This window comes from Bicyclus anynana, chromosome 5 (assembly GCF_947172395.1).
Source record: "Bicyclus anynana chromosome 5, ilBicAnyn1.1, whole genome shotgun sequence".
NCBI lineage: Eukaryota > Metazoa > Arthropoda > Insecta > Lepidoptera > Nymphalidae > Bicyclus > Bicyclus anynana.
Window position 1 is genome coordinate 14,024,399 of NC_069087.1, and position 23,354 is coordinate 14,047,752.

Genomic DNA, 23,354 nt, shown 5'->3' on the forward strand with positions numbered 1-23,354 from the left:
CTCCAACTTTTCAGTTGTGTGCATTTTAAGAAATTAAATATCACGTGTCTCAATCGGTGAAGGAAAAACATCGTGAGGAAACCTGCATACAAGAGAATTATCTCAATTCTCTGCGTGTGTGAAGTCTGCCAATCCGCATTGGGCCAGCGTGGTGGACTATTGGCCTAACCCCTCTCATTCTGAGAGGAGACTCGAGCTCAGCAGTGAGCCGAATATGGGTTGATGACGACGTTGATAAACATCCCACATTGAGTGTAGCTTTAGTATAATGAGCAATTATTGTAGTCCATCTGTAGAGACATCATTTAATTATACCCTCTGCCAATAACACAGTAAATTGAGTTGTGCGACACAATTACAGCAGCGTCAATTGTCAAAATTAATTAACACGGGATTGGATTTCGTGCCGTTTCAGATAATATTTCCTTACAAATTGTACCATCTACGGCATCACAATATAATATTAATAGAACAAAAACAATAAACGTAGTAAATCTTATATTAAAGATAATCAAAACTGGGACCAAAAACAATTAATTATACTTATTAATTAAAATTTCCTACACAAATCGGATGCGGGAGGTTATTAAAGACAAATCTAATGGCACCGCTTATCATTAAATCCGAGGCGAACGCAACAAAAAATGAGAAAAACATACGAATGATGTAGAAAAAAAAACGTAATAAAATCTTTTTAATAGTTTTTGAGTAAAAGAAAAACATGATGTACATACACATCAGGGGCGATGGTCTCTAACAACTCGGTTCCTACCGGGTTACCTTTAAAAATCCACGAGTTATAAGGACGTAAATAATAATTTAACGTACTCAGCCAAAAACACATTCCAACTAAAAAAAACACATGAACGGGTTACCTACTAGAAAATTTCAGTCTTCGCTACTGATACACATACATCATTTTCCTAAACTTCTGTAAACTTTCACGTATGTAGGTATTAATAAGGCCTACAAAAACCTATCTTTAACGTAATTTAGGAACAACTCGTATAATTATTATTATCTATACAATAGAATATGTTTAATCGTCTAGACCTTTAGTTGTGACCTAAATTCATGACCCTACGAATAATTGACCTAACTTCATTTGTATTCACGACTCGCCTAATAAAGGAAAATAAAAACAACACACTTCCTCGTAAAGCTTTCCTTCAAAACATTCCCTCCAAAAGTAATTTCCCTCAGATAGCAATCTTGAAGGTTTGTTTCTTTTTTATTTGCTCGTGTCATTAAAAAAGGTTTAGGGTTTTTCCTTTGAAATATACTACAATTTCTATCTAGCATTTAAAGTGAAACTATTAAAAAACCAATGACTCAATAACTACTGAACAGACTTTATAACTGGGTATTTACGCCCGCGAAGTATTATTTTAATATCAACTTTTTTATACTAGCCGACGCCGCTGCGTTTTCACCCGCGTAATTCCCGTTCCCGTGAAAAAACGGTGATAAAGTATAGCCTATGACACTCATAAATAACGTGGCATTCTATTGGTAAAAGAATTTTCAATAATTTCAAGATTACCCCCTACAGTCACAGAAACTTTAACTCTATATATCGCTATTTCGAGATCTAGACCAGACATTTTCCTTTTATCCAAACAAACTAAGCGAATAGTACTTGTAGAGCTTACTGTGCCATGGGAGACTAACATTCCGAAGGACCACAATATAAAAGTAAATAAATATTGTGACCTAACAAATGAACTAACTAAACATGTGAGAGGATTACCAGCAAAATCTCTCCATAACTTGCTTAAAGACCTTTGCCTCTCTAGAAGTGCAGCTAGTTCTATATTAGAACGAGTATCCAAAGCTGCTCTAATAGAATCTTACCAAATTTAGCTAGGCAGGGAGAACAACACGAGCAGAAAACGGGGAGTGTTGATCGATCGTCAAGAAATTCCTTAACCCTACATCCTGTAGTCACAAGTTCAGGACTCTACTCGGAGTTTTTCTCTCTACCACGCGATGGACCCGGCTCCCGCACGGTGAATCCATGGAATGCTAAGATATTCGTCCGTATACCTATTACCTACATAAGTACAGAAAAGTTTATTATGTGTTTTAAGGCAATTTACGTACGTCGTACGTCATCAACCCATATTCGGCTCACTGCAGAGCTCAAGTCTCCTCTCAGAATGAGAGGGGTTAGGCCAATAGTCCACCACGCTGGCCCAATGCGGATTGGCAGACTTCACACACGCAGAGAATTAAGATAATTCTCTGGTATGCAGGTTTCCTCACGATGTTTTCCTTCACCGATTTTTTTTAAGGCAATTTATAATAGCTAAATTCGAATCACTTTTTGCGGTGATTTTATAGGGACGTAACATATCTATAATACCTATAAATTATCGTTGATTGATACCTATATACAATAATATATTATATTCTACTACTGGTAATAAATAAATGATAATATTATGCAGTGCGAGTAATAAATATTATTATTAGCAGTGCGATAAAACCTTCCGTTCGGCGCAGGTCGGAAGTACCAGCGAGTAAATCGCGAAACGTTTCAAGGCTTCGGTGGGATTATAATTCATATTAATGACTTACATGTATTGCTTGTTATTTATTTACTCGGAGCTCGTATATTAACAGGGAGCTTCGTATTACCTACTGAAGCTATATTTGCTTGTACTGCATTGAATCATTGTTTCCGTTGTTAGCTGGTCCAGCTACGGATAATGACGTCCAAGGGCGTTAGCCATGTGGCACCTCGATTATCTTTCTACAATCGCTAACGTTACACATACTCTAAAATAGCATGCTAAAAACGTGCTATTAAGTATGCTCCATACGAGCATGCTTATCGTCAGTTTACATTTACTAGCAATACGCATGCTATTTTTAAGCATGCTCCTGAATAAGCATGATTAAAGCAAACATTCCATTCATTCAACATTACACATGTTGATTTATATCTATCGCTCTCTGTCTATATCGTGTTAGACAGGGAGAGATGAAGATGAAGATAATACAGAATAGCAATACTGATCGACTAGCATACGCAACAAGCTAACCAGTTCAGACGAGCTAAATTTAATTGCATGACTTTTGATTCTTAAACAAGCTAATAACAAGCGAAATAAGCATGCTCAGTATACACAATCATGCTAATAAGTAGCAACTGCTTAAAAGTAGCATGCTTTCGTGCTTGAAATGAACATGAGTAACAGTAGCTTAATTCGTGTATGTTAGTCAACATATTTACGAAATTGAGAATTGAGATTCTATGTAACAAATGTCATTTGGTGCCTACTGAAAACCCTTCGAGGGTATCATACAGTATTAGACCAATTACTTTTGGACTTACACAACCAACCACCAATAAATATATTCTGTGTCCTTACTCTACACAAAAATGAAAATTGTAACACACGTCATACGTGTAATATAAACACAATGAAACATGGATTCTATGGACGCAGTTTGTTTAAATACGTTAGATCGTGATCATATACTTTTGACAGGGAGGTAACGTCTAGCTAGGCAGGGTCTATGGTAATTGATCTGAGCATACAGTAGATAGATGACATTTCTCAGTTGATTTGATGTTCATTTTAATACGTTGTTATATGAAGCAAATTAGTGAATAGGCCAGCTGGGCTTGCTTACTGAAAGTTTGTTAGCGACTTACGAGTTTCAATATGACTTAACATATTATACTTACTTGTGTCTGTGTGCGTGAGGTCGGCGAGTAGCAGGGTGCCGCGCTCATGGGGCACTAGGTCATGTTCTTAGGCATCCTGTGACCGCCCTGTAACAAGGTATCATGATATATAAAAATAAACTTCTAACAAGGCCATATAAAAATCTGCTTGAAGGTAATAGACTAATTGACACTTTTTAATTGTCTTAAATAGTTCATTAGCGTTATAATAGATTGATGTATTTTTTTTATATTTTTTGAGACGTGATTTTAGTAAAATTTTACTTTTTAAATATGTTTTTCACAGTACAAGCTAAAACGACAGCGTGCAGTGTGATTGGCGTTTGCAGTGATGTGATTTTATCACGTCACCGCAAGCGCCAATCACAAGTCGATGCCTTGTAGCGAATGACGTTACAGTTTATGATTGGCGTTTGCGGTGACGTGATAAAAATACAATTTTGTTTTATAAAAATATTACAATTACGAGATTATTTTCACAAATAAAAATGTGATAAGAATTTCTAGGCATCTAAACTGCCTCTATGCAAAAAATCTTCTTAGTTTTGTACAGCAAGCGAGTAGCCTATTGGAGTAATGCAACAACATCATGGTGCCCAATGGATGATCTTTGACGGAACATTCTGGACCCGATCAGTTATGGAAAGGACACAATGGAAGAGAAAGGGGGAGGCCTTTTCCCAGCAGTGGGATGATCTTTAACTATATAATGTATTGAATATTATGTCATTTAGATTGTAAAAGGCTTAAATAAATAAATATCCTAAAACGACCCAACCTGATGACTGATAACTCCAGGTTCCCTACCCATAATATCGATCAATAAAAATGTTAGTCCAGTCATACTCGATACAAAAGATGAGTTTCAGTTAACTTGCCTAGAAAATCAGTTTGCTCTGAAGGTGTTTAAATTATTAGGTGGCAGAAAATTGACGCCGGAAAGGCATTTAACACTTTAGCGTTCTAATTAGAAACGCAGGATCAAAGCGTTTGATGCGGGTTTTGGATGTCAACTACGTAGCGATGCAATGCAAACGTTCATGAGTTCCTAAATATAGGCCAAGAGCCCGCGAACCAGAGACCTTCGTCATTTTATAAAAGCTGAAAGTTTGTCAGCTCATGCTCCTACCATAAGTACGGTAGCCAATTATGGAGTTTGGACCGTGGTAGCTTTGGGAGGTAGCAGGTTTTAAGGATCCAGACCCTCAACCTTTTAAGTATAAAGTGTAATTTTTTCGTGTTTTCCTCGATAAAATATGAGAAATTATATTCCCAGTCGCCAGTCACTTAGCTTTGCGGCAACCCTTCGAAATACACTATTTAATTTGAAACTTCAAGGGTCCCTAGCAAAGGGTTGCCTGAAATCAAGTCTCTGGTCACCACTGTCCAAACGCCATAATTGGCTACCGTAGTTACTTATGGTAGGAGCACGAGCTGACAAACATTCAGCTTTTATAATATGACGAAGTTCTGGGGTTCACGGGCTCTCCGTCTATTACTACAGTATAAAATGTCGAAAAACTCACGATTTAAACGCCATAATTTGCAATACAATATTTTATGAAAGAAAACGCCGAGTGAGGTAACACATTCCTGATATCGTTGGTCAAGATGTGATACCTCGTAACTAACAATTCTTGGTAAAAATTGATTTTGTTGCAGAAAGATTTAAACAGCTTTACCGTTGGTAGCCCGTAATACGTACATTAAAAACGTGTTCGGTCGCATAAAACGACTTTTGGTGATACTTAAAAGATGTTTCTTGTCTCTCATGTAAAGTTCTTCAGTTTACACGTACGTTAACACTTTAAAAATACTACAACAACACCTAACGTTTCCTTTTAGAAAATAGATTAGCACTAAGGAAGATTTTTTGTAAAGGAGATGGTCCATTTCAGGTCCACTCTTGTACCCCGTATCATTAAAATTTAAAAAATACAAGGAATTTATTAAAATTTATTAAGGTGAAAAAATCTAACTAAATAAAAAGAAATAAATAAAATAAAAACCCAATTTTTTGAGTTATATCAAGATGGCGCCCATAAAGCAACTATGACATGACAGTTGACAGCAAACGTCAAATCGAATAACGCATTGAAAACGTCATCTATCCGCCATTAATGTTGCATTTCTTGGGAGATAATTAATATTATTTCGAAAGAATTAAGTAAAATCGTAGATTTGTATAATCAAAAATAGTTAAAAATAATATCTTCTTTTATTTCCGCCAGGGTACAATGACTGGACCTGGGCTCCATACAATTTTGGACCATCTCCTTTTACCCTAACAAAGGGTAATTAAGAAGAAGGGAATTGAAAACCTATCGCAGTCGAGTCTCTAGTAAAACAAACCACGCGAGAAAGGAAATCGCAAAGCAAACATCGTGACCAATAAATTCGCTTTAAATTGCGGATTAAAGTACAGTAAGCTTGTTGGATAGTAGATACGTCCATTTCTATAAAGAAAAGTTAAAAATGGCGAGCTTTTCTGAGCTTATAAAGAATTAAGGCTCTACTTTCCAATAGTTTTACAAAGTAGGTCACAAAATACCTATTTGCTTATTTACCCGTGTAGCAAAGTAGCGTGAGAGGAATCTATTAGCTTTATGATAGCGATCTTATCTAAAACGTTCGAAGCTTTGGAAAATGTGTAGCCGGAATAGGTATTACGTCAATCGAAAGGTGAAATCAATAACTTTACTAGTCGAAACGTCTCGCTGTGTTCGGATGGTTTTAAAAATAAAACACACTTGCTGACGCCGCGTGGTTTCACCCTCGTGGTTCACGTTACCGTAAGAATACGTGGATAGTATATAGCCAATAGCTTTCCTCGATAAATGGGCTATCTAACACTAAAATATTTTTTCAAATCGGACCAGTACTTCCTGAGATTAGCGCGTTCAAACAAACAAACTCTTCAGCTTTATAATATTAGTATAGATTAGTCCTGTTGAGATTTTCAATTGGAACAATACTTCTGAAGCGATAACTTCTTATGGGAGGGTAATGGTAGGTGTCCACTGATCCACATCGTACGTATCGGACGCATCGCATCAAACGGATTTTAAATTTTACGGTAGATAAGATCCGTTCAATGCGGATCAGACGCACTTGACCTTGCCACATGGATTCGAAAATTAAAACATGTATGAGAATGATATTCACTATCGACAAGTCACGTGATCAAGTTGTCGATCGGATCTGTCATTCGCATACATTTTGTTAGTTTTCGAAGCGTTAGCGTTTGTAGAATGATAATAGACGTGCCACATGGCTAAGGCCCTAGTCCCATTACTGGACATATGACGGTTTAAAAAGCTAGCTACTATATCAGAAAATACAGCGTCGTCGTCGGCTGACGAGGTCCCAGATTTCTTACGTAACCCGGACGTGAACTCTAACCACGGGTGCGCCAAATACTGATATCACTAAGAAAGACGTCCATAAAATGGATTATGGATGACTAGTAAATGCCGCGCGGTTTCATCCGCGTGGTTCCCGTTCCTGTAGAAATACAGGAATAAAATATAGCCTATAGCCTTCCTCAATAAATGGGCTATCAAACACTGAAATTATTTTTCAAATCGGACCAGTAGTTCCTGAGATTAGCGTGTTCAATCAAACAAACAAACTCTTCAGCTTTATAATATTAGTATAGATATGAATATATGTCCCGTATGAATATATTAACTCGTTGTGTTCTTAGACAAAATACTTCTTTAATATACGCCTGAGTTGGATCATTAGCAATTCGGCTAACTATGAATATAACCAGCGTTGTGGGTACTGATGTACTCACAACAAATTTTAGCTGAGTCAGGTCCATTTTTTTGGCACAACATATTTTCTATATATATATATATATATATATATATATATATTAGTTATTATTACAATGTAAATGTATTAGTTTTAAGTTATTATGTAGTTATGTGTTGTGTTAACAAATAAATGATTTCTATTCTATTCTAATATCCATAGTTAGCCGTAAGATCCTACTAATATTATAAACGCGAAAGTTTGTATGGATTTTTGGATGTTTCTTACTCATTAACGCCGCTACTACTGTAGCGATTTGGCTGAAATTTGGAATGGAAATAGATTTTACTCTGGATTAACACATATGCTACTTTTTATTCCGAAAAATTCATCGATCCATCCATGGTTTCCCAAAATTTGCGAAAACTGATGATTTTGATTATATGAATTATCAGTATTTTAGAAAAAAACGAACATTTTCTTTTAAAAAATGCAACCATCCCATCAGTATATTCTGACGTTGTCACGTTCTACTATAGTCTGTAAACCCACTTTACAGACAACCGTTTTTTTTTAATTATTTTTAAAAATAGAATTCATTAAAAAATTTTAATAAAAAAAATTCAACCGACTTCCAACTCTAAAAATAACTTTAACTAAAAAGCAAAAAATAACATCCTATGTGCTACCTTCTGATCAGTTTGAAGGCGGTGCCAAGCCAGTGATGTTTTAATTAAACACGTTTAAACTACAAAATTTATGTGGTTCTTTCAGAAACAGCTTTAATTAAAACACGACACTGGCTTGGCACCGTTTATCAAGTCCAAACACAAGGTAGCTACTGTGAACCGTCGAGGAGTTCTCTTCACTGTGCTTCGTCTCCAATTACTCCATTATTGTTATTACGTAGGTTTACGTAGGTAGGTTAATTACTCCATTATTGTTATTACGTAGGTTTACAAGTAAACTAACAATGTTTATGAATTTATATAAGCTTTTATTTACTTTATAACATTTATTTAGTCTTTAAAAGGTAGATGGTGTTTTAAGGGTTTTTAAATTATCACCCTCAACCCACCATCCCGCATTAGAGCAGCGTGGTGAGCTAAAGCTCGTTATCGATATGACGGCCTAAGTGTACTTACAAGACGGAGGTCCTGGGTTCGATACCCGGCTGGACCGATTGAGGTTTTCTTAATTGGTCCAGGTCTGGCTGGTGGGAGGCTTTGGCCGTGGCTTGTTACCACCCTACCGACAAAGACGTACCGCCAAGTGATTTAGCGTTCCGGTACGCCGTCATGTAGAAACCGAAAGGAGTGTGTGTGGATTTCATCCTCCTCCTAACAAGTTAACCCGATTCCATTTTATCATCACTTACCATCAGGTGAGATTGTAGTCAAGGGCTAACTTTTAAAGAATAAAAAAATATCCCCTGTCAAAATAGGCCAAATTTGATTATGAAGATTGGCGTGGCCGACTGTCATTTGTTTAAAAAACATTTTACGAAGAATCTAAAGGAAATAAATACCTTCACAACAGAAAAGTCTTGCAAACACTTCAAAGGCGTAAAATTGTGGACTTCACAAGCCACAATAACACATATCCTCAACACATCAACACAATTCACACGACACTGCACTTAACCATCTCTGACTCTATAACACAATCGTACAATTATGTCCACATTCAATCACAAACATAGTCAGCGTAAATCACTGATTGTGATCAAACTAAACAAAGGTCAAACAGTTTTAAAAACAGAATATTTTACTACACAGTATTTAGCACTTATTTATGCGCTTTGTGTACCTAGTGTTTATTTCGCACTTTTTGTTAGCACAGATTTATTTATATGAGTTACGTGACGGTTTCGCAGATTGACAGCGACTGCCCAGGCCCCTTCGGTACATCCATTATCATTTGATAGCCCATCTCCGTCCCGTATCATTGTGCGAGTAATCTCATTTTGTGACGAACTGCCGGTTCGCGGCTCATGAACGACTGGGAGAGTCGGTGAACCCTGGGTTAGTTTGTATCTTTTGGAATACTAATAATATTGAACCCTGGTTACTTGTGGGATACTATAAGTTCCAAAAAAAATAAAAATTTAGTTACGTTAAGCAGTAAGAACTCTAGCTTAATAAGTTTACCCCATAATTACACACCACTTGTTTAATTGAGGTGATATGACAACGTCGAAATGTGTACTTGATGCACGGCTTGTGTGTTAGGTTTATTTTCGTTACGGAATTTCTTCATTCGGTCGCCAGCTCAAAGCCCGCGATAAAAGCTATGCAATAGCTTAAGAATATAAAAATCCATAAATTGATACCAATATATTAGTTATGTAATAGGAATATCTACTGACTAGCCGACGCCACGCACTTTCAACAGCGTAGTTCTCGTTCCCGTGAGAATGCGGAATTAAAATACCTAAATAAAGAAAGTTCTTTACTGATATCAATAATCTCTGGATCTACTGAACGGATTTTAAAAATTATTTTGCCTATAGAAAGCCACGGTATTTGCGAGTATGATAAGCTGTGTTATATCCCCTTGTTTCCAAAACTACGTAGGTAAACCATGGAGCTATTAGTTTTTAATAACTTTAAACTATCAGCGAAAGCCTAAAATTGATTATATTACTATTTCGTGTGACATTGCTACTTAGTGATAATTACCTCTAAGCGTACATTGTAAGTACTAAACCTGTATAAGCTCATTATCCCCGCTTAAGTCGAGGTTTATGACGTCATAATTAAATACGAATATTTCTTAAACAAGGTCTGTAAATCTGTTGACCCAGATTTAACACAAGTCCTATTGTAAACACTGCAGTTCAATTTGCAAAATTTCTAAAGCACTAAAAAGTTATATTCGATGACTGATGATGTATAGGAATAGAGCAATTTCCTTTCGAATTAAGAAAACAATGCAATCTTCTATCTTCAAATATTAAAAAAAAATTGAGAAGCTAGCGGAGATCTACTAAATTGAATAACTGGTAAAGGCGCGCGACTTCCCTTGTTCCGTCAGTGAGTGAGTGTTTCCTGCACATTTTGATTGTCCCCCGGTTGTACTACGACGTTCTTTATTAATTTATCATCATCATCATTATCACCCATATTCGGCTCACTGCTGAGCTCGAGCCTCCTCTCAGAATTAGAGGGATTCGGTCAATAGTCCACCACTCTGGCCGCGGATTGCAGACTTGCAACACGCAGATAGTTAAGAAAATTCTTAGGTATGCAGGTTTCCTCACGATGTTTATACTTCTGTTTAGTAATGATAACAAATTGAAATATTGTACGAAACCAAAATTTTAATAAAAAAAAATATAACCGGCTTCAAAACCTGAAACCGTACCCATTAAACTAAAAAGTGAAAAATAACATCATAATATTATTATGTTCTACCTGCTGATCAGTATGAAGGCGGTGCTAAGCCGGTGATGTATTAATTCAAGCCATGTAATATCATAGAGATTCAGAATTTGCAGACAGTTTCATGTGGTCCTGTCAAAAACGGCTTAAATTAAGACAACACCGGCTTAGCACCGCCTTCATACTACCCTGGAAGTTCACCCTTCCAAACAAAAAAATAATCTCAAAATCGGTCCACAAATGACGGAAATATCGCTGTACATAGATGAAACAAAAAACATACAGCCTAACGTCCGAACCACCGTCTTTTTGGAAGTTATTAGAATTAAAAAATGTCATAGCTTGTGATTTTCACGCGCATTGGGTCTTGGACGTTCGCTAGTACCACTTTCTACTAATATTATAAACGCGAAAGTTTATATAGATGTTTGTTTGGATGTTTGTTACTCTTTAACACCGCAACTACTGAACCAATTCGGCTAAAATTTGGAATAAAAATAAACTTTATTAAACACCTTAATTAAATTAAGATTAACACATGCTCCCTTTTTCCTGGAAAAATCCATCGCTTCCGAGGGATTTGTGAGAAACTGAACTTCACGCGGACGAAGTCGCGGGCGTCCGCGTGAGTCTAGTTTATAATATATTAAAAATGGTTGAACAACTGTACAACAGTCCGTCTGTAGACTTGCACTATTATAACTTTATGGTAGAAGCACAAAGGACGACGAAGCCACTTGACTTGGCCCCGCTATAGTACGGCAGTACTCGCTTCTGGTATACCCATTACTGTGTTGTTAGATGAATAAAAGAACTGTTTCCAAAAATTGGAGTATGTTTTGAATGAAACAAAAATTGTTTTCAGTTAACTATACGTTATTGCAGTATAGTAATTTTTGCAGACTCAAAAGTGATTACAAAAATAAGAAAACTAATGTCAAACAAAGGTTATGGATTCACAACATTTGTCATGACAACTTAATTAACAAATCAAACTGTAACCAAAATAAGACCCTAGAATGGCAGAAAATGACCTTGAGTGAAGTCACGCACACGATGTGTGTAGGGTTAAAGGATCGTTTGACAGATATCTAATACTCCCCTTTTCCACTCAAGTCACTCTCCCCGCCTATCCCAAGTAACCCATAAAGAATTAAACAACAAGAGATGTGGACGGCTCGAACGCCACGAGCACACTGAAGCCATCACGATATCGATCGACGTCATATCCGTCACAGACTACTATTTCCGACACTATTTATTAAAAACGTGTAAATTTAAAAGCCAACGCGGCGATAACAGTAAAGTTCATTAAAACTTTGTACGAGTTATAGGAACATAAATGACATAGGATTTGGAAACCCACCTGGTATCTTGCAGTGAGATAGTCAAATGGCTACGTGCTACGAGATAAATTAGCTTTAAAATTTTGGTACCTAATTATTCTATAAAGAACCATAACACTAGCAACCACTAATCATTATGGCACTAATATAATTTTTACAAGCGGACGCCCGCGACATCGTCCTTTTTTGTTTTTTACAAATCTACTTCCACTCCAATTTTAGCCAAATCGCTTCAATAGACGCAGCGCAAAGTGAAAACAAACATATATACTTACACACATACACACAAACTTGTGTGTGTGTGTGTGTATGTGTGTATTCAGTCTCTTCTACTCTTATTTATTCTAGGAGTGTGTTTTGGAGTACAAACAGTGACTTCGTCATATGTTACGCTTTCGCGCATAAACCACAGAATCGAATTCACTTATGAAAATATTTTTATCATAGAGTCACGGCTCTCACTATATGCTAAAGTAACAAAGGCTATATCGTTTTATTTGGACGAGGATAGGATCTTCGTGGATGAAACCACGTGTTTTCCGTAAACATTTATGATATTGAAACATATTTCCTCCGTGTTTATGTCTGGCGCTCCAATAAATGCCCTAGGGTGCAATATTATCATAATGCTATAAGCTTTCAAACGTATGAAAATGCATAAAATTTTACGCCATAAATCGAGTTATAGTCGCTATTAGACTGAAAAATTGCTATTTTATTATACAGGCAATGTTGCAGTAGATTTTTTTATTCTTTACAAGATAGCCCTTGATTACAATCTCACCTGGTGGTAAGTGATGGTGCAATCAAAGATGTAAGCGGCATAACTTGTTAGGAGGAGGATGAAAATCCACACCCCTTTCGGTTTCTACACGACATCGTACCGGAACGCTAAATCGCTTGGCGGTACGTCTTTGTCGGTTACTAGTCACGGCCGAAGCCGCCCACCAGCCAGACCTGGACCAACCAACCGGGAATCGAATCAAGGACCTTCGTCTTGTAAGTCCATCGCGCATACCACTGCGCCGCAAAGGTTGACAAATTATTACCTATTTGTTACTAGCGAATTGCAGTTTTGATATATTAGGGCAATACAAACATCGCTATTTACATGCTAGTAGATCCAGAGTAAATCTTTAGCCAGAGTAAATCCAAAGATAACAATGAAGCAGTTTAGTTTCGCTTTTTGTCTAAACTAATATGCTAAAATTAGTTCAGACAAAAAGATGATACGAGTATAGTAAGATTTGATTTTTTTTTAGCTCGTTTCGTCAATTTAAAGCAAATAAATACAATAAGGAAGTTAAACTAATTTATCCTAATAACTATACAAATCATGCCCACGTGGAATGGTGGCAAGAATACTGGCTGTATTTCCGCGCTTCACATCCAGGCTGATCCTTTGCGCAAATAAGCCAGCCAATTTAAAGCTACATTATCAATGAGTTACACTTATATTATATTTTATCACCATATTTTCACGTGTATTTACACGAGTGAAAACAGTCTGCTAGCAGTAAAACATAAAAATATATCGAAATAAAGTTCGGTGTTAAAATAAAATAAAAGGTGTCAATAAAAATAAAAGCGGTTGCTCGAAATATATAAAAGCTCGTTTTAAGCGAATACCTATAAAATATTTTATTCATTAACGAATATTCAAACTGCACTCACTTTCACATACCGTAACATTATCCGGGCAATAAATTAAATTAAGCATTTTATAATTATTCATTACAAAATAATATTATATAGTCAGGGATCCGTAGAACATTTTTTACTCCTGATTACTAACAAGTTAATTTTTCGTGAGCAGCTACTAGCTAGTAGTTACTAACCAGCTGTTTTTTTCTGTTGCTTAATTAATAATTGTACAATTTAACAGCCACATCATTATCAACCCATATTCGGCTCACTGTTGATCTCCAGTCTCCTCTCAGAATGAGAGGGGTTAGGCCAATAATCCACCACGCTGGCCCAGTGCTGATTGGCAGACTTCACACGCGCAGAGAATTATGAAAATTCTCTGGTATGCAGGTTTCCTCACGATTTTTTTCCTTCACCGTTTTGAGACACGTTATATTTAATTTCATAAAATGCACACAACTGAAAAGTTGGAGGTACATGCCCCAGACCGATTTCGAAGGCGCGTTTGGAACCCTCGTAACTTTAATTTTAAGTTTTCGAATAATTATTATCACCATTATCTTAAGTTTAATATTATTACCTGACGTTTCGAAAGAGCTTGTAAACTAAGCCTATTTGAAATAAATGAATTTTGACTTTGAACCCACACCCTCCGGAATCGGAGGCAGAGGTCAGGTCAGGTCCACTGGGCTATCACAACTCGCTATTAACAGCCACAATGTCCTACAAATTGCGTGGTACATTATCACGTACATTATCAATTTTCATTTCCTGGTAACTAGGATCAAGAATTCTCGTAAATAAAGAAGTTGATCATCGAGATGAAGTTACTCACAAAAAATTAACTTCTTAGTAAAAAAAGTTCTACGGATGCCTGGCTAATAATATCATGCCAGCAAAAACCAATTATGAAGCGGCTGGCCCGTTGATCAACTCTATCGATTATGTCTCAGAGACCGTCAAGTCGACTTGTTCAGTTTGCGATCGCTCCAGATTTGCTGACTAAGCAAGCAAGCAAATAATTTAATTACCTATTCACTCTGTACCAGAGGTTGATGGTGACTAATTAGTGTTAACAAGCGGACTAACGAAGCAATTCTCGGCCTACATATACATGTATTGCAGTCATATATAACTGATTAGAAGGCTCAAAGTCACTCAGCGGGCTATGGAGCGAGCTATGCTTGGAGTTTCTCGATCGGATCGAATCAGAAATGAGGAGATTCGCAGACGTCCGATCCATCATATTAGCCGATGGACGTCCATTGCAGGACATAGGCCTTTTGTAGGGACTTCCAAACATCACGATACTGAGCCACTTGCATCCAGCGAATCCCTGCGACTCGCTTGATGTCGTCAGTCCACCTGGTGAGGGGTCGGCCAACACTGCGCTTACTAGTGCGGGGTCGCCATTCCAGCACTTTGGGACCCCAACATCCATCGGCTCTTTGAACTATGTGCCCCGCCCATTGCCACTTCAGCTTGTAAGTAAATCTCAATAAAAAGGCAATGGCGAAGTATCACATCATCATTATCAACCTAAGCTAGATTAAAGAAGTCTAAGGGCGGACTCGACTCACTGCTGAGCTCGAGTCTTCTATCAGAATGAGAGGGGTTAGGTCAATACTCCACCACGCAGCCTGGCCCAATGTTGATTGGCAGACTTCACACACGCCGATAATAATTAAGAAAATTCTCTGGTATGCAGGTTTCCTTACGATGGTTTTCCTTCAACGTTTGAGACACTAGATATTTAATTTCTTAAAAAATATTTTAATGTTTTTGTACATTTTTGAAAAATGTATTGAGTAAAATTTACTTGCAGATTTATTTACAAGTGTTTCATAATAACTTCAACTCGGCATTCCTGAGAAAATTGCCTGAGTCATTCCTAAAGGCATTCCTGAGAAAATGGTCTTCACAGACATATAGTCGACAAAGTATCGTTAAAAGAGTTCCGTTTTTTGCCTTTTGAGGTATGAAACCCTGAATCACTGTTATTCAAACATTATCAGGGTTCCGTTTTTGCCTTTTGAGATAATTCATGCCCTTCATCAATGTTATTCATAGTTTTAAGTTATGTTTGCTTGGATGGCTAATAGCTATGTAAGGTATGTCCGGATGTTTGTTTAGTGGTGACGCTCAACTAACATGGACCGTGATTAACCAATAATAATTATTTAACTAATTAATGTTTACATACTTAATACGTTTAATCAACCGTTAATGTTATTGATAAATTTGCACTCGAATTAGTCACTGGAATAATTATGAAAATATCCTAAACTCTATAACACTAATGTGTGTGTATGTGTGTTAGGATGTTTGTTCCTTTTTTATCCTGCGGCTACTGAAGCAATTTGGCTGAAATTTTTAATAGAAATAGATTTTACTCTGGATTAATACATAGGGCATAGTGACTACACCAACAAGATCCACGACGTAAAAGCTTAAAACTATAGTATATATAAATTAATATTTTACTACATAAAGATATATGTACACACTTTAAAAGTTGAAAAGTGTATATTTTATGAAATAAAATAAATATCACGTGTCTCAAACGGTGAAGGAAAAACTTAGTGAGACATACCTGAGAAGTTTCCTAATTATCTAGTTGTCTGCCAATCCGCATTAGGTCAGCGTGATGGTCTATTGGCCTAACCCCTCTCATTCGGAGATTAGACTCATGCTCAGCAGTGAGCTGAATATGTGTCGATAATGATCTAACAATGATGATGATACGATAAACGTCATTATCAAAATATTGAGTTCAATCGAAAGTGGTTCCAATTTTGTCCGCTAATAACAAATAAATCAAATAAAATATGTCAATAACAAAATAAACAAGTCACGGCAATGTCACATCTTCCTACAATACCTCTCGAAAGCCAATTTCGGAGAGAAAGGCAAGCTTTTCAGGGCGCCACGCGGAAAAATGCACTTATCTTGTTTATTGAAAAGCTTTTTTAGCGAACTGAAATATAAAAGCTTTTAAAAGAGAAGCCACTACAGTACCATAAAAAACATTTATATTGCTTTATCTATACTTATTTATAATAAATATGTAGAGGTCAATTCTGTACATGAAATATATATCCAAAATAACTATCAGGGGGTGATTAGTGATCGATACTGATGCCAAAAATGCAATCAGTAAAATTTTTGTCTCTCTGTCTGTCTGTATGTTCGTTTAAGAATCAAAAACTACTCGACGGATTTTAATGAAATTTGATGCAATTGTTCTTTACTTTCCTGTGCAGGTTATAGTATACTTTTCATCAAGCTACAATCAATAGGAGCAGAGTAGTGAAAGGAAATGTTGAGAAAACGGGAGAAGTTACTCCTTTTTTACGCTATACGATAGTACTGTAAGAGCTGGATTAAAGAAGTCTAAGGGCGGACTCGACTCACTGCTGAGCTCGAGTCTCATCTCTGAATGAGAGGGGTTAGGCCAATAGTCCACCACGCTGGCCCAATGCGGATTGGCAGACTTCACACACGCAGAGAACTAAGAAAATGCTCTGGTATGCAGGTTTCTTTACGATGTTTCCCTTCACCGTTTGAGACACGTGATATTTAATTTTCTTGTTATCTACATAATAAATTATTATTACGTAGATTATGGAACGATTTAAGGAAATAACAATCTTAACATTATATATTAAATACCCAACTACTTTAAGATCTTTGATTAAAAAAAAATAAAAGAACCCAACTCAAACAGAACTTTCTTAAGAAAACTATACATGTTCGTCAGAGTATAAATTAAACAAAGGGACTGTCGAAGTAATTATATCTCGGGGTTTCAAAAATGGAATGTAAATGAAAAATTTTAAAATCTCCCTTTGTCTTGCAAACGCAGAGATTTACCTCGGCGCCCGGGGGACAATGACTACAGTAATTACCTGGCTTCTATTCACACTTTTGTTTTTAAGCCAACCAAGCTGTTAAAATCGTTAATTGTACCGTATCTACAATGTAACATGATAATTAATATATAAAAAAAATATTTATTTTGCTATAATCCGCGAAAAGCCGACGAACCCATGCGACAACGTCACCCAGATCCGACAAAATACTCTCTACGTACGTTTGCTACGTAAGTGACTTTGCAATTGCACGTTGTAGAGTAAACATCTCCTGAGGATGCTTCGGTCTCAGGGTGAAACGTACGTAGAGAGTATTTTGTCTGACCTGGGCGAAGTTGTCGCATAGGTTCGTCGGGTTTTCGTGCAAAACAAAACAAATAAATTATTATATATTAATGATGAACTTCCGCAAAGTAACGCCTGCTTTTATCCAAACATGATAATTATTACAATACCATACGAACCAATTTTATAATGGCACTATAACTAAGATTTACCAGTACAAGGCAAAGCAAAAGATATACTCGTACTTCCTCTTTAATTAAATAAAACTACTAATTGCTAATCGTACTGCAACCAAAACTTATACAGTACCTATGTGCTGTTAAAAAGCCAAAAGGAATGTTTTAACGGTTTAAGTATCTTTGCATTCAATTAAAACTATTTATCCGATTTTGATGATTATATATCTTTACTCTGATTAAGGTGTCAATCGAATTCTTTATGGCCCGTGTAAACCGGAAAACCACACAAAATAATAAATAAATATAATTTAATAGTATAATAGTAAAGCATCTATATCTTTTTCTTTTTTACGTCTCTTAGGCTGCAAGCCCACCGAAACGGAGCGAGGCAGCGGAGCTGAGAAAACGTAGATATATTAACCAAAAGAATTGCACAAAATCTTCGCTTCTCTTAAGTGGACAAGGACTTGCGTGCTAGTTTAAAAATTCATATAAAACCGGTAAGCGAAGCAGGCAAACTGAGCGGTGTTAAATAATTTATAAATGCCCATCTCCGGCCCAGGCCTACCCAAACCGCCCGGCAATTAACTCGTACTTATATATAAAAAAATCATGATAATTATACTTTAATAATGAAATCATTACTTTATCAAAAAAAGTTTAGGTACCATAACAATTAACGACATTTTTAATTCATCTTTAATTTATCCACAAACAGTGGTAAAAATGTATTTTTTTTTTTTCAATAAATACTTGAATACATAGTTTTATTAAGCTAATTATTTAAACAAATCCTTGTTTATTCCTCTTAATAAATCATCTCCATATACTTTTATACGGGGATATACCTGGGTTCCCAAGGCCGACGTTGTATGAGCCGGTGGGCATTCCCCTTTAAAATTTATTTATTTAACATAGTCTGCAACTCCACTCCACACCTTGGCTCTGCTGCGTACTGTGTCTGTACGCAGCTCCGCTCCGCATTAGTCCGTTTCTCCGCTACGCTCCCTTGCTCCGTTCTGGTGGACAGGCAACCTAAGTCTCATCTTTAGCGATCTTTCCGTACAGGTTACAGTGTTTAAATATATTGTTGATGCTACTAAATAAAAGAATATTATAGTAGCCTAGCGAAAAAAAAAATCGAATATCAAAATATATACGTCTCTGACGTAGCATTCAGAAACAACGTTAGGTAAACTTCTATCAAACAATAATTATTGTTTAATTGGTGTGTACAAAAAAGTTCAATACAAAGAAATTTAAAAAGAATAAATACGGAATAATAAAATTTGCAAAACGGGTATTTAAGTAAAATAAAAATATTTATTCTACGAAATACATTCTGTAATGAATAGGTACATAATTCAGCGAATTGGAAAAGCATCTTTTATTCACGGAATTCCAAAAAGCAGTTTCCAGTGACATGAATAAAAATAAGCTGTACACAAATCATTAGGTACCGTTGAATTACGGGCGCGGAAAAATATTTATCTTTGAATTGAATAACAAGAAAATAATGAGGGACTCGAACATCGCCGCGACTCCTGAGAAACATTCTAAATACAGCGGCTTGAGAAATATATTTTGAATTTATTAAATAAAATTGTTAAAATACACAATAACCTTGAGGATCTCTCTGGTCCAACGTTTAGGATCCTAGGGTTCGATGCCATTTAGAATCATTTAGAAATTCGTCTATATTTATTCGCCAAGACGAACTTGGCACCGCAGGGCATTACTTATAGAGAGTTCAAAGGACATGTCCCAATTTTGTATGGAGGCTGGGCCTTTACTCCGAGTGTCAACTAAGCAAAACAAATTATTTTTATCTTAAAAGAACGTAAAATTTAGGGCTTAAAACCCAAAATAAAAAACTTTAGAACCCGCATTATTTTAATTTTCATTAGCTGACAACATTAATTAAGAATTTTTATCATGGCAACATGCTTATAACTCACACCCTGACAGATTGTCAGTGATCTTGGCGTAGTAGAGTTAGTATCAGGAGTTTTTAAAGCAATTTAAGGATTTTTTTTGTTTAATGCTTCTTTGTCTACAATTTATTGTTTCTTTTTAACTTGTATCTTATTGATATTTGACAATATTATATGATATTGACAGCTTACACCGGTTAAGAATTTAACTAAAGGTGTTTTTATTGGTTGTTTTGAACACTTTTACCGTATTGCTTAGGTTTAATTCGTAGACAAGGGTACCAAAAATTCTGAAAATTATTTTCTCAATAGCAATTTTTATCTTCTATCCGTAAAAAATACTATAGACCTGCTTATGAATTATAAATAATAAAAGCTCATTTTGGGACATGTCCTTTCGTCACTGCACTTAATAACGTCAGATTTGTCCGTTTGTAGCTCAGATTAACTCTTAACTCCACTATGGTTTATATGGACATGCATATAAGGTACTAGCAGACGCTCGCGACTTCGTTTGCCCTTAGACTCCTCCAGCCTATCGCAGAATCCATTCTTAGCAGACATGTACTAACTATAAACTACCTCCCTGCCAAATTTCATCTTTGTACGTCAAGCGGTTTTCGAGATTTCATTAAGTGACCTTTCGGACTTATATATTAAGATATCCTTTTAAAAATCAAAACAAATTCAACGTTGTAAAACAACTTTTATTCCCGTGTTTATTTAGAGAATCAAAACAACCTACCTAGAATAAGTGTCGAGATCAAAGGACGTCAGACAGACAGCTATGCCGGATGAGTTGCCCTTAACGTCTAAATATCAGGCTATCTGTTTCAATGAGGGCCGTAATGAGTCTGCCGCTGTCATTGCTTTGTGGGCACTGACGAATAGTTCAAATTATTTTTAACCGCCTTCAAAAAAGAAGAGATTCTATGGTCGATTGTATATATTTTTTGTTTATGTTTACTAATTTCGCAATTTCTATTATTTCTCACACTATTTATAAGAAAAGGAATGGTCAGAAAGCATGTTGATTTCGGATAAATTTATTTATATCAAATGTTATTTGGAAGAAAATTCAAAATTCAAAATTCATTTGTTTCAAGTAGGCTTAGTTTACAAGCACTTTTGACACGCCAGTTGACTATTTGTAAAGATTCTACCACCGGTTCGGAAGGCAGGTTCTGCTGAGAAGATACCGGCAAGAAACTCAACAGTTGCTCTTTAGAATAACACTAAGAATAACACTAGCTAGAAGTAGGGGAGTGTTAGTTAGCTGTCAAGGATGGCCTTAACCCTACACCATCGGTTACAAGTCCGGGTATTTTCTCTCTGCCACACGATGGACCCAACACCCGCATGATGAATCCATGGAATGCTAAGATATTTCTCTCTTAATGAAGCAAAATCAATATTATTTTGATTTTGATGTATTTTAATTTGATATATTTCTTTTTATTATTATTATAACAAGTTATAAGTTTTTGGTTTTAAGCTTTGAATACAGGTATTATGTTACCTGTTTTCGTGGTTGCACTTGGAACGGGGTTCTAGCTGAAAATCAGCGCTGTATGCTCTTTGCATACAGCGCTGGGGGGAGCAGCAATATGCTAAGCTGGGACCTTTTTCTACGTTATATAAATTCTTAAATAGTTTTGATGTGTGGAATAATGTAGCAATAAAGATATTTTCTTTCTTTCTTTCTTTATTAGCTTTAATACACATAAAATCTCTCTATAGTTATCAGAGTTATCTCTCGAAAGACTTAGATTAATAAACAATAGAAGTTACAGTGAAAACTGTGATGCATCGTCAGGTTCGAATCAAATCAAAATTCATTTATTTAAATTAGGCTTAGTTTACAAGCACTTTAGAAAGGTTTGAGGAAGTTATGTCATAATTTAATTTAAATTAATGGTGTACTTCTGTTTTGTTTTGTAATCTTTGACAGATACGCGAAAATTTCCAATGCTAGTTACGCGCATTTGCACTATCCCCACCGAAATGTATTAAGGTAAACACACAAAAGTATTGTTACCCCGACCACCCCCGATTTAACTAGATCGCGGGATCTGATAGGTATAATATTTTTAGTAATACCAGACAATCGATTTCGACATAAAATCCAAAAATCCATAGGGGTAATATCACTCTACTTGATCCGCAATATTTGGGCCCAAAGGTTGTAAAACTACTGAGTGGTGTCGTAAATCAACCCTTTCATACGAAATAAGAGGGTCCGTGGGTTTATGTGACGTCGGCCGTAAAACCAAGAACATGAAAGCGTGTTCAAACGCCACAGTCATGCTTCGTTAAATTTAAAATGTCGCTCCTCAAGTAGATCGAGGAAACTGAGGCTCTTTATATATTTGATGGTCTAATTTTTGAGCGCGTAGTCAAACTTAATGAGTGTTAAATTGGGCTTTTATGTCACAAACATAAATGTATATTTTTTATATATTACACATTTCTTTAAAATATTGGATAGAAGCAAGCGTTACTTTGCGGAAGTTCATCATGATTATATAATGATTTATTTATTTTGCTATCCTCCGCGAAAAGCTGACGAACCCATGCGACAACGTCACCCAGGTCCGACAAAATACTCTCTACGTACGTTTCACCCCGTAACCGGTGCAACCTCAGGAGATGTTGAATGTGCAATTGCACGTTGTAGAGGACCTGGGTTTTGCGACCCATGTAGGGTCGCAAAACGGAAGTACTTACTTAAATAACCCTAGAAAAAATTTCCGGGAAAATAAATGAGCCCATGTGTTTCGCTAAGATCAAAACATGCTTGATCAAAAATATGCGGCTCACTGTTGAGCACGAGTTTCCTCTCAGAATGAGAGGGGTTAGGCCAATAGTCCACGCTGCGTATTGGCAGACTTCACACACGTTGAGAATTGAAAAAAATCTCAGGTATACAGGTTTGCTCACGATGTTTTTCCTTCACCGTGACCTTTATAAAATGCACTTAGCTAAAAAGTTGGAGGTGCATGCCCCGGACCGAATTAGAACCTAAGCCCTCTGAATCGAAGTCAGTCACTGGACTATCACGGCTCAAACTCTTTGTTTGTTATATTTATGAAGATAGTCTTGGACGTAAAAATATCGCCAATAGACAAGCAGCTACTTTTGTATTTAGTAAATTATTAAAGTGTTTTTCAGATAGCATGGGTACGGTGACATTCATATTACATACTACTGTCGTAAATCGCGGCAAACTTTCAACAGTGAAACGAACTGTCA

At 36.3% G+C, this 23,354-nt stretch overlaps 2 protein-coding genes across 3 annotated transcripts in view; one reads left to right on the forward strand and one right to left on the reverse strand.

The window, feature by feature from the left end:
- Positions 1 to 23,354, forward strand: part of LOC112052135 (pre-piRNA 3'-exonuclease trimmer) — a 494,504-nt gene that overhangs the window by 230,701 nt on the left and 240,449 nt on the right. The window lies entirely within an intron of this gene.
- Positions 1 to 23,354, reverse strand: part of LOC112051788 (slit homolog 1 protein) — a 163,503-nt gene that overhangs the window by 23,535 nt on the left and 116,614 nt on the right. The window contains exons 1-2 of one of the 2 annotated variants that reach the window (XM_024090580.2): positions 8,985 to 9,339; positions 3,698 to 3,784 (exon numbers count right to left, since the gene is read on the reverse strand). The gene's annotated coding sequence lies outside the window, so the exon portion shown is untranslated. Of the gene's footprint in view, positions 1 to 3,697; positions 3,785 to 8,984; positions 9,340 to 23,354 lie in introns of those variants that run through there. The other variant, XM_024090579.2, reaches the window with a different exon arrangement.